The 12272-nt window shown below is 39.1% G+C and overlaps 1 pseudogene across 1 annotated transcript; it reads right to left on the bottom strand.

The window, feature by feature from the left end:
- Positions 1–966: 966 nt before the first annotated feature.
- LOC147901471 (uncharacterized protein At4g15970 pseudogene) lies at positions 967–3329 on the bottom strand (annotated as a pseudogene). The gene is made up of 3 exons (XR_015541025.1): positions 2726–3329; positions 2096–2476; positions 967–1491 (listed from the first exon to the last, which is right to left on the bottom strand). The product of XR_015541025.1 is annotated as an uncharacterized protein At4g15970 pseudogene (transcript).
- Between the last annotated feature and the right edge of the window lie 8943 nt (positions 3330–12272).

Here is a 12272-nt window from a genome sequence, read left to right on the forward strand (position 1 = left end):
CTCACAAGTGAGATGTGCTATGCAAAATATGTAGCTAAGATGTATCATGATGTACATGTGTTTCCAATGTGGCTCCATAATATGGATAATTTGATTTACTATGTCTACTACAAAATTTGATTTACTATTTGTACTAGAAAATTGTCAGTGTTGTTGGTTCTAAACTTTTGCCTTTGTTGCATACGACGCATCATCTTTTCACCCTTTTTAATCGTCCACCTCTCAATCATATAGGGATCATATATGCCTATATGAAGGTATTGTTTTTTTATGTAGTATATCAATCACATTGTGTGCTTTACTATCCCCAAAGTTGGCTTAAATGAGGCATCGCTTATTTGAGGGTTATTTAAAGCATCCTTTGGACACTCTTTTTGACCAAGATTTGATCAAAACACAAGCATGTCCTACACTGCTGATTTTTTAACTTGCTGATTTTTTAACTTGCTTTGTGCTCATGCAAACTTTTTTTTATGACATTTATGAGTAAAGAAGTAAACTAGAGATCAAGTTTAGAAGCAAAAATCTCTCTCTCTCTCTCTCTCTCTCTCTCTCTCTCTCTCTCTCTCTCTCTCTCACTTAAGCAATTTCCCTTTGTGTGCATGCGCACGAGCGCGCACACACACACGCACTCACTTCTTCGACCATTTCTCTTTGTGCATCCCAATTTGAAGGAGGGCATACATACAACTCTTTACATGAAGTTGGCATTCTAAGTCAGAGACTCAAACCCAATCTATCGTATGAAGAACAATTTAGTTTATAAATAAACCACTCTCTCTCTCTCTCTCTCTCTCTCTCTCTCTCTCATACGACAATTTAGTTTATAAATAAACCAGCCTCTCTCTCTCTCTCTCACACACACACACACATTCATATTTATGTTAGATCCATTTTTAGTTAACTTGGGTACTTTGGCTAAAAGATAAGAACAAGCATCACTTACGTCATGAACATTGGGCCGCCTCAATTTGAGACGTTTGAGACATTACGACTGTTAATCCAAGAATATGGGCATTCTCGAGGTGCCCTGAAGCTCAAATTATCATGCATCTCTGTGTTATTTGATCGATATTGTATCCACTCAACCAAAATGGCCCTAAGGTCTGAAATTTTGGCATGGAGGCCTTTGCAGCAATTGGCATGCATGGTGGTAACCTTTTGTAAATTGGACCTCTGGATAGCACAAAAGCCACCGAAGAATTGCGTATCAAGAAACCGTATTTTGAGGCCGATGGCAAGAAAGCTTTGCTGAAACTTTATGTCGTTGAATACATCTTGGTCATGATGCTCAGGATAGAGAATTCGAGACTTGTACCAGTAGTCGTAAAACTTCACAGTGCGATTATTTGCCCGAACAAACAAAAATCCTCCATTTGGCAGATTATGCAAATCCGTCGGAATGCCGTTGAATTGGTCGCACGCAATCTGCACATCCTTGCCTGGCAGAAAATGAGGGAAAGGATTGCGAAACCAGAGGACATCCGCATCCTGCATAAACGAATGTTTGTGAGTTTCACTGATGTCCAGCAATTTTACTACTGAAAAGCAGCAATGCGCCAAATGCGGTTTTAAAATATTTGTACTACAGTAACTCTTAGTTTCAATGTAAAGCGACATCTTTCCTCAGTGAATTCACGTTTAAAGCAAGCACGGAGTGTTTCTTATGCTGAGGTTTGGCTTTGTTGGCGCCTTTTTTATAAACTAGAACGTGATTAGGCTTGTCGGAAACACAGAGCATCCCTACCTTGCAAAAACATTAGAGATCATATGAAGGATTCCGAGTAAAGATAACGTGCATCTCATACTATATTGCTTTCAGAGCACATTGAAGTGGTTAGAGTTATTCGAAAAATGAGTTGATACTCAACGAAACTCAAACGTTAATCACTCGTGCACGGAAGTTGTCAGTCTCTGATGTGACAGTATTCGGAGTCTCCGATATAACTTATAAGCCCAGGCCATGGATCTGACGGAGGTCCGTTGTTGATTGGAATTTGGAAAGTGAATAGGGAAAAGGCCGGGTCACGGGCATTGCTCACGGATTATTACAGTGAATTGACAGAAATTCACAGAATCGAGAGAGTAGGTGTACCGTGAAAACGAAGCTGTAGCCCTTCTCCAGTATCGTCCTCAAGAATCGAATTCTCGTCCACATCATTTTGAGATAGTCTGCAGTCATGAATCCTTTCTCGCCAGAAAAATCAACTCCGCCTGTTTTCAACTTATAACAGTGTGGATGTATATCCAGGCACCGTTTGAAAGCTCGTTCATCCAGGGCAACGATAACCAAGTGGCCGAGCAAGCTCTGAGTACCCTCCCCAACATCAAAACTTTTCAAGAAAAGATCTATCATGGAAGTGTTGGACTGGTTGGTCTCCGCCCAAGCTCCATTCAGAGTGGTGATAATGACTGTTTTATTTGGCATTGCGGCCTTCTGCAAGGTCTCAGCAAAACTTGAAAATCGGGGAGGATGCTGCACAGTACAAAATTTCAATAGCAAACCTCAGTGATTTCCGTTATGCAGAGCTTTCATGTGTTCAGCTTCCCCCCCCCCTCCTCTTCCCTCCGGCCTCCCTTCACAGCACTTACGTACGTATTTCTTTGTGGATTCATTTGAGTAAGCGAGAAGCGTGCACATGCTGTAATTTGAAGGAACCAATAAGCACCTGCACCTTACGAAATCTCGCTTGCAAGCTCGTGGACTATACAGAAATTGACTGACCTGATCAGTAAAGCTCGTCCGATTTCCCGATCCGAAGGCGCTGCCAAATTTTCGTGGGAAGAAGTTGTTGCTGGGAGCGTATACCAGAGCCAGGTACGGGATGGTAATGAGCAAGATGCATATTGCGGCAACCCCGTTTCCGCACTTCCACGATCGGAATTCGCTGCCAGTTTTGAGCACAGTGTGCTCTAATCCAGCTGCTCCTCCTCCCGTTCCTCCAAAAGGAGAAACATCGCTACAAGCGTCGAATCCAGGCATCCTGTTCCTCCTTGTTCCGCCAAATCCAGGGGCAGAAATTAAAATTCACGAGCTTCGCTACAAAACGTGTGTCCAGTTGAGCAGGAATTCAATTCACCCCCCTGTATTACAAAAGAGATCTGTTCTTCCGGCATCCTGATTCACTCAATAATAAGTGGAACGAAGAGGATGTAATCCATGGTGTCGGCAGTTTTGTTATTGTTCCTAAGAAGAACGAAAGCGTTTCCTGAGCGTGCTGATGCTAGTGCCGGCTCCTGCTACGGCGAGGCATGGGGGTCGATGCTGCTCATGTGGTGAAGAAACTAGCGAGTACGATGTTTGGCAAGAAGTTGCGACGAGGGATCAAGCCGGGACGATCAGTGTGGGATTAAAACAAATTGTGGATGGATGGGAAGGAAATTAAGAAAGTGTGCACTGTACTGTGTAGGGGTGGTAAACTCATCCATCACCCAAAACCGCTTCATGCAAAACCGCTTTCGACAAAATAAGAACCAAAAACCACTCTGCCTAAATTTCTCCAAACCAAAAAGCAAAAAGGTGAAAGTGCCCTCCCCCCCTCACAAGAGTCACCCAAAATGCCACCCACTACACCTCTCCAAGTCACTCCCTGTAGCACACCACTTTCCTGGGAAATTCCAGGAGCCTTGCCATACAATTCACAAAATTTTTGAAAAATTCCTCTAGTTTTGCAACCCTCAAATAGCAACCTGTAGATCGCCATTTGAGGGCGCCCAAGTCCGTTCCCTATCTCTTCAAACCCAAGAGAATCATTGTTGCATCAATATTAAGCCATAATGGTCCCCACTCATACTTTTCTACCTACATAGTACTTGAGTTCTCTTTTCTAGCAAGTATGCCAACCCTTCTTCCCAATGATGGTGATCCCTTACATTATGAACCAAATCATCTGACTACTTCCACATGGGCCTATCACATAGCGACCCAACACTTGTTTTTCATATTAGACTTAGCACTTTGCTTCCACTAGGTGTGCTTGCACAACACCCTATATTTTTAAAAATGGCAGACATAATTCGTGACATAGGCATTTTGTTCGGCCCTAGCTTGAGACGTCAACACCAAGAAATGTGTCCTCCAAGATAGTAGTGTCGTGGTCAAGCATGTCACCTTGGCATGGGTGTAGCAAGGAAAGTGTGTCTTGTCAAGATCATCTCAAAATATGGGTAGTCAAGACAACAAGGCTTAAAATAGGTGCCATACAAACTGATCATTTACATGGCTACATTTTCAAAAATCAAAGAGCCGTAAGATGATAGTTAAGTAGATATTGTGTTAAAATTAATACTTTTTGGAGTGCTCCCACATATTTAACTCTATTTCTTCCATGATCCCAAGTTTTGACATTGTCTTAATAAAATAAATAAATAAATGTTTATATGTATATATGGCAGGAAGATCATTGTTTGTGAAGAAAATAGCCTCATCTAAAGGAAAAAAGAGGTCATGTATATGTCATGGCACGATGCAATAATTTCAAAATGGTTTTATCCTTTATACTTTTTAGAAGACAAGGCATTCTTCCACCATGACAAGTGAAAAATCATGACTATATCATGAAACTTAACTCATTTTTATTGTTGTGGATATATGTCATTATCATTAACACCTATTTCATTAATTTTGGACTTGTGCACTGTCCAAATTCATTTTGTGAGATAATTTTGGATAAAACATTTAAAAAAAAGAGGCTCTTATAAAACAAAACATTAAGTCAAAAAGGAAGATTTTAAAAAATCAAATTAGAAAAAAGACGTGAGATATTAAAACTAGAGTACATTAAAAATAGAGGACATCACATTGTTAAAAGAGACAAAAAGTAAGATTTTAAAAAATCAAATTAGAAAAAATGCCGTGACATGTTATTAAAACTAGAGTACATCTCAAAAAGAGCACATCACATTTGTACAAGAAGTAGATCATATAACTCAAAGCCATATGGTGTCAAAAAACACCTTAATACAGTCTCTCTTATCTTCTTAATCACCCAAAGTCTAGAAGATCTCATCATTGGTCTCTCTTATCTTCTCAACAACCCAATCTTTCACTGCCTCCACAGCTGTATCCTCAACATAATTACATGCAAAGAAGAAATTTAAGCAATCACAAATTGTTTCTTTATAATTTCTCTGAGAGGCTCTTATTGTTCTCTCAGCATCTGCATCAAATCGCCCATGATGAGAGCTGCGATAACAAAGGTTAGTTAAGAAGTCTAAGAGATCTTGTCGTGCTTTTATCATACGTCTTAAAAGTCTTTCACTCTCTGCTATCTTGAGAGTCTCCTCCCTCTCTGCGTGCTTTTGTGCATCAAATTCCTCTCTCTCCATGTGTGTCAAAGGAGAACCTTGTCGAATTCTGGCCTCTCTCTGTGCTCCTTGGTCAGCAATCCATTCTTTGAGACTGTTAATTCCGAACTCCACATCTTTGACAATGCCAAGGACATCCATGGGTGGGGAGATGATAAAGAAAGGGAGATGGACTACGATGGAAGAAAGAAGAGAGTGTTTGTGGAAGGACTAGGATGGAAGAATACAAGTTAATGAGAAGCACTAGGATGGATGAAAGAAGAGAGTGTTTGTGGAAGAACTAGGATAGAAGAATACAAGTTATCAGGATGGATGAAAGAAGAGAGTGTTTGTGAAAGGACTAGGATAGAAGAATACAAGTTACTGAGAAGGACTAGGATGTAAGAAATAAGAGAGTATTCGTGGAAGGACTAGGATGGAAGAATACAAGTGCACTAAGGCACGATGTGTTCACTATGATAAGGATAAGGGTTGGAATAAAGTGAGAGGCATGATGTGTTCACTATGATAAGGATAAGGGTTGGAATAAAGTGAGAGAAGCATTGGTAATGCTCTACTTTAAGTGAGTGGAGATTGTCCAACTAAATAAAATTTTGTGGAGCATTGGGAATGCTGTACTTTAAGTGAGTGGAGCATTAGGAATTGATACTTGCAAGTGAAATATATTACAAGTGAGAGAGAGAGAGAGTGATAAGACGAATACAAGTTAATTAGAAGGACTAGGATGTAAGAAATAAGAGAGTGTCTTGAAGGGATAGAAATTGAGGGAAGATGTAAAGTGAAAGACGAATACAAGTTAATCAGAAGGACTAGGATGTAAGAAATAAGAGAGCGTTTGTGGAAGGACTAGGATGGAAGAATACAAGTGCGCAATTGTAGCCCACCCTCCATCCACAATTATAGATGTGGCTATTCTCTTGATGTGATACCTGACATGTTATATACTCTATTTGTTGTGCCAAGTCACATTGCTACATTACTATGTCGATAGCACCTACTAACTTTCGAGCTGATCTGCACATCAAAACATATAACAACAGTGAATATGTGCATTGCATATCAATCTACATGTCAAGAAGTGACAACAAGTGTAGTCTATACTTACTCTAACACATTGCCATGGACGGATGTCATTGAGTTGGAAAAGAAGCACTTCTTCGCAAGGATGTCCACGACTACCAGACTCCAATGTGAGCTGCATTATCAATAAAGAATAATTACTGTGTTTGAGACAATTCTAGCAATGCAATAGAAAAAACAAGTAGGGTTTGATGCTTACTTCTCATAATATGCTGTAAAAATAACTCGTGCATCATTCATAGGAACGTGCTTCAACCACTTGCAAATATCCTCTATGGTTTCTTCTTTGTTGCTAAGCACTTCCGAAATACGAGGATCGAGCATATATGAAACGCTTTGTATATTTTGCAGAAAATTTGCTATAACATTACTATATTAAAAAAAAAAGTATTAGCTTCTTGGGTTTAATCAAAATAAGCAAAGTATAAAGCCAAGGAAAAGGCTGCATCAAACCTGAGGATGGTTGTAATGACTTTGACATTAACCTCTTTCTTAGGATTCAAGAAGATTGAAATCTCTTCTTCACCAAATTCAAAAAAATGAGGTTTTGTCGAATTAACAACATAGCGATGAATGAACTTCCAATCTGCTCCAATAGATTCATATTTTCATGACTCATCTTATTGAGAAAGTAGTCTACATCGTATTCTTATTCACTTGCTATGTCCTCCACATCCTCCTTCTGCTATAAAAACATAAAAAATTTATGCGATGTACACATCCCAAATAAAGGCTTAAACAAGCAGATAAGGTTTCATACATGCTTTCATTAGAGTGAGTCTCTCCTCCGCTTGGAGCAAAAATTTAAAAAGGCTTCATACATGCTTTCATTAGAGTGAGTCTCTCCTGCTCTTGGAGGAAAATTTTAAAAAGTTATGAGATTTACACATCCCAAATAAAAATAAAGGTTTAAATAATCATAGAAGTATAAAGGTAGCATGCTTTCATTAGACTCAGTCTCTTCTCCTCTTGGAGGAAAATATAAAAAAGTTATGAGATTTACACATCCCAATTAAAGGCTTGAACAAGCCTCGAACAAGCATACAAGTATAAAGATAAGGTTTTATACATGCTGCAATGTAGTCATATTTTCAAGTTGTTTCCCAATGGTAGTAATTAGACGTTGAATACTCTCAGCCCGAAATGCTAGCAGATCGGCTTCTGTATATGATTCCATTTTGACTGGTAACTCCAAATCAAAAATCTCTCTAAGAAACAACATGCAGTTGTAGGCAACTCTCCACCCACAGCTATGTCCATCTTTTTGCTCCACTGGCATACGTCTTTTGAATTCTACTTGATCTTGTTGCTCCGTGGTTGTTCTGATAGCAGATACTAGCCAATATGCAGCACTGTCCATCATGACATATTAAATATATTGATCATAAGATACAAAATAAGAAAGTATCAAAAATATTAAGAGAATAATTACCTTGGGGAGTTGGCATGATAGCCTTCCATTGAATTCACAAACCATAAACGGTTGAGTTCAAGGTCCTAGAAGATCAGACTCCAATGTGAGCTACACGACCAGAATAAAAATGATTATTGTTTTACACAAACTTGCCAAAGAAATAGTAAAAATAAGGTTAGAGTTGATACTTACACCTCATGATAAGGCATTAAGATGACTCGCACCCTGTCTAAATTCAAAGGGCTTAACCAGGTACAAACATCTTCTATAGTCTTTTGAGGAGAGCTAAGAATAGAAGAAAGGAGAGCATCGAGCATGTAGACACGATGCTGCACTACACTAGGAAGCTGAGAAATAACTACACTGCACCAAGAAATAAACAAACATTAGCTCATAGAATTGATTTGCATCCTGCACTAGGAAACTGATATATAACTACACTATGAATACATAAACAAATGTTAGCTCATTGAAGTAGCAACAAATAAACAAACGTTACCTGAGAATGGCCAAGATAACATTGTCATTAACCTCTTTTAAAGGATTGGAGAGGATTGAAACCTCCTCTCTACCAAAGCTCAAATACTCAAGTTCTCGTTTCAAAACGATCCTAACTTCAAATGAGCTCACCATTTTATCCAATGCAGCTAAATTTGATTCTTCAATCAAATTTAGAGGTGGTTGCATTGTTGAAGTAGAAGGAAGTGCCTCCGTATTGACTTCATCCATTTCTTCTGCCTCTATTGCCTGTAAACAAATATGAGAGATTAGATTCATTATCTTTAAATTTAAATCTTATTTAAAAAATTGAATTTAGTTGACAAATAGAGAGTTCATACCGCTAAGTATTGTCATAGTGGCCTTTTTTCATAACCCTGCGAGCCATAATTATCAAAGAAGGCATCATCATGTTTGTCTTCATCCACCAACCTCTCTCTGAACGGGTCATGTAAGTCCATCTTTTCATCATCATCAACTGGGACATTATGATCTTCAAGGTAATCATCCATGTCATCGGTGTCCTTGTGGTCTATCTCTTTTTCATAGCCTGTGGTTAGATCTACTTGAAGCTGAAAATAAGCCATGAAATGCTTATTTTCAATAATATTTGTGGAGTTGCCTTTTCTAAGGAGATCCTCAAATAAATATCCCATCCTACACAAGGTGACCTCCCAACCTGCCAGTAGCAAATTCTCCATCATGGTAAGCAAGACACTCCCACTTTTTGCAGGACTTCCATAGTTGTTTTTTTTATAATGTATGGACCTGGGAATATCTTGCTCTTCTAGCATCAATCTCAAATTATTTGAATTCCCTCTTATGTTCTTTTGTAAGGAGTGATCAGGGTTGGGACTTCGCATACACAAAAAGAATGATTCAAGAGATTGAATCGCTATGCCACATTCTCTCTTACCTCTTTTTGCTGCATAAACACCATTATAGATCTTCAAATCTGATGAATATGCTCGCTCTAGAGTAACCTGCATGGCTTTTTTGTCTTTTTTATCAACAAAAATGACAATGTTGCAAATTGCCACTTTGCTATTGGTGGTATATACTATTCTATCAATGAAGTTATGGATATCATCGCTAGAAACTTCATTGATAAAGAATAGTTGTGGCTTATCCCATGCTGACTCATTCTTGAAGAAGTCATCTTCTGAGACTCCCCTGAAGTTCACAAGCTTTCCAGACTCTGCCGTAACCTCTACATTGAATTGAAAGCTTTGGTGCATATCTGTCGGCATCCTTATCTCGCTAATTAATCTTTCCACATATGCAACCACCTGTTGTGGGATTTCTTTTCTCATATAAGAGGTTACTATTTCTGACCCATCTTCATCCTTTTTAATCCACCTGTTTGCCCATAGCTTTACCTTGGGTGTTGACAAAGAAGCTATATGCTTCACCACATTATAGTCAATGTTACAATGAGTAAGTGGAATTTGTTTCTCTGACAGCAAATACTTAATGGCACTATGCACTGCATCACGCCTCACCTGTACATTGATGCATTCTTCCATGCAATGGTCTTTGTCTTTTTTTCCAAAAAACCATTCTTTCTTTAAAATTTTTTGTGCTGCCATGGATGCATACTTGTCAGGTAAGTACTTTATAGGCCTCCACATCCTTGCCGTCAACTCCTTCTTATCCATTACCTTTGACTTTCCGGAGATAAACAAAGGAGCTTCATAGGTCAACTATCCACGCTCACAAGCAATGCACGTTTCAAGCATCTCATTGAACACTTCAATAGGACGAAATATGATAGAAGTGTAGTCGGCATATCTGTCCCTCACCACCTTGAGGCTTGTCATACTTTCTTCTCGCTCTTGAGTTCCCCTAGGCACAACTGCACTCAAAGAAGTATAGAAGTTCATGAGTGTGTCGGCGTCTGCTTTTGTGACCTTTCGCTTCAAATCAGGATTTGGAGAACCAAATGTTGTCCATATAACCCTTGCCTTCTGTAAGACCTTTGATGTTGAGGATATCTTACGCTTTCCATGGACATAATGATTAAGTCTTTCGGACTCAATCAAATACTTGATCTCATGCTTCAATATACAGATTGTTGCAGGATAATAATGGAATGAACTTATCTTTGCAAATTGTTCTGGAGTGAGTCTTTTGACCTCCTTTGCTTCCCTTGTGATCTGATTACAAGCATAAGCCCAATGTTGACCATCAATGGGCTGGAATCTGCAATGAAGGAGGAATTCCTTCTTTGCTTCCTTTAGCATATTCTCACCTTGTGCCTCTTCGCCTTGTTCATGTGGAATATTTTTAAGAGTGTCTTTAAAGAATCGACTAAAGGTTTCCTTGAAATGTGTAGGCCCTGTAAATGTTATTTGATCCAGAAAACTATTTTTGGTTGGACAAAACATTATTGGGCACAAGACCACATTGCTTGGCACAGGTTTCTTACCATCTTTCAAAGCCTCGTATATTTGCATTGCATAGGATATATCAAGGCTTCGGCTATTAGTAAAGAGAGCTATAGCTTCCACATCTTTGGCATTCACAAACCACGTCCTTTGACCCCAGATATATCCCACATCATCATCTGTAACTGCTTCATTAAGACGCAGATTAAGATTTTTGATTGATGTGAGTTCATCCTGATCATCTTCAGCCTCAGGTTCTGATTCTTCTTTATCTTTCTCTTCTTTTAACCGTTTTTCATCCACATTATCTCTCTCTACAGTGGGACGATGTCTTTTTTTACTGCTTGGAACCATGGCTCTTGCAGTACTAGCCTTTTGCATTTCACGTCGTGGTTTGCTAGCAAGAGCTTCTAGCATAACTGCAGTGGATCGACCTTGATCTTCTTCAATTTTTTTTAATTCCCATGCACTCAAGGCTTGTGTTTCATCATCCTTAGTTACATCCACCATTTCTTGCTCTAGAAGTTTGCGCTCATGTTCTACATGTTTGTGACAGTGTGCCTGTTCTTCTTGTCCCTGCATCGAAGTCTGAGCTTTTTGATCTCCTTCATGTGAAGATCCTTGAATATGAGGAGCATATTCTGCATCCTGAAAGTACTCAAACATTATCTTTGCATGTATCCTTTTTGCCACCACACTAGGAAATCGCTCTCCAATGTACTTTGTAGCTCTAGAAACTTTGATGGTTGAGGAGGAGGCATCACAAAGGTCTTTGAGTCTCTCCTTGACACAATAATATGAATACTGCCAACTTCAGGATTTGAACTCTTTGTAAAAATATCCACAAAGGTGTCTTTTCGCTCTAATATTATGCCTACCACAAGGCTTGAAGTCATATCTTTTTTGAAGAAAGTAGCATCCCATGGATCTTCAACACCATTGAACTCCCTTTTTGACATAAGTAGAAAGAGTCTCTTTTCCTTTTGATGAAGAAACCAAGTTCTTCTACCCATGTGATATCGAGTCCACCTACAAAAGCCATTAGGGCTATATTCCTTTCCTTTGAAATTCAAAGTGACATCAGAAACCCATTCTTTGATCTCAGAGTCATTTAGGATAGCCACCACATTAGTTGATTGCTCCATAATCCTACAAGAAAAGATAATGAAGAATTTAGATACATACAAGTAAAGTACAATATACAACCCTTGATACAATAAATGTGGGAAATAGCCCAAAAGGCTTTACAAGGCTTCATATGGCAATAAATGTGGGAAATAGCCTAGAAGGCTTTACAAGGCTTAAATATTTGTACAAATGTAAAAAAATTAGCCAATAAAGCTTTACAAGTAATATAAAATGTCGTCTAGTGATAAAGCTTCAATCTTCGTGAAGACATGTAATCTGTCCATCCATTGATTTGCCCTCTAGTCATAAAGCTTCAATCTTCATGATGACATGTAATCTGTCCATCCATTGATATCTGTGCACTGATACCCAACTGATGCCACCCCCTTCCCTCTCCCCCCCTTCCCCCCTGCCAGTCCCCCCCCCCTCCTCCCCTTCTGCCAACCCCCCCCCTCCCC

Source organism: Dipteris shenzhenensis, chromosome 5 (genome assembly GCF_047967505.1).
Source record: "Dipteris shenzhenensis isolate YYH24624 ecotype China chromosome 5, Dip_SZ_1.0, whole genome shotgun sequence".
Classification (NCBI taxonomy): domain Eukaryota; kingdom Viridiplantae; phylum Streptophyta; class Polypodiopsida; order Gleicheniales; family Dipteridaceae; genus Dipteris; species Dipteris shenzhenensis.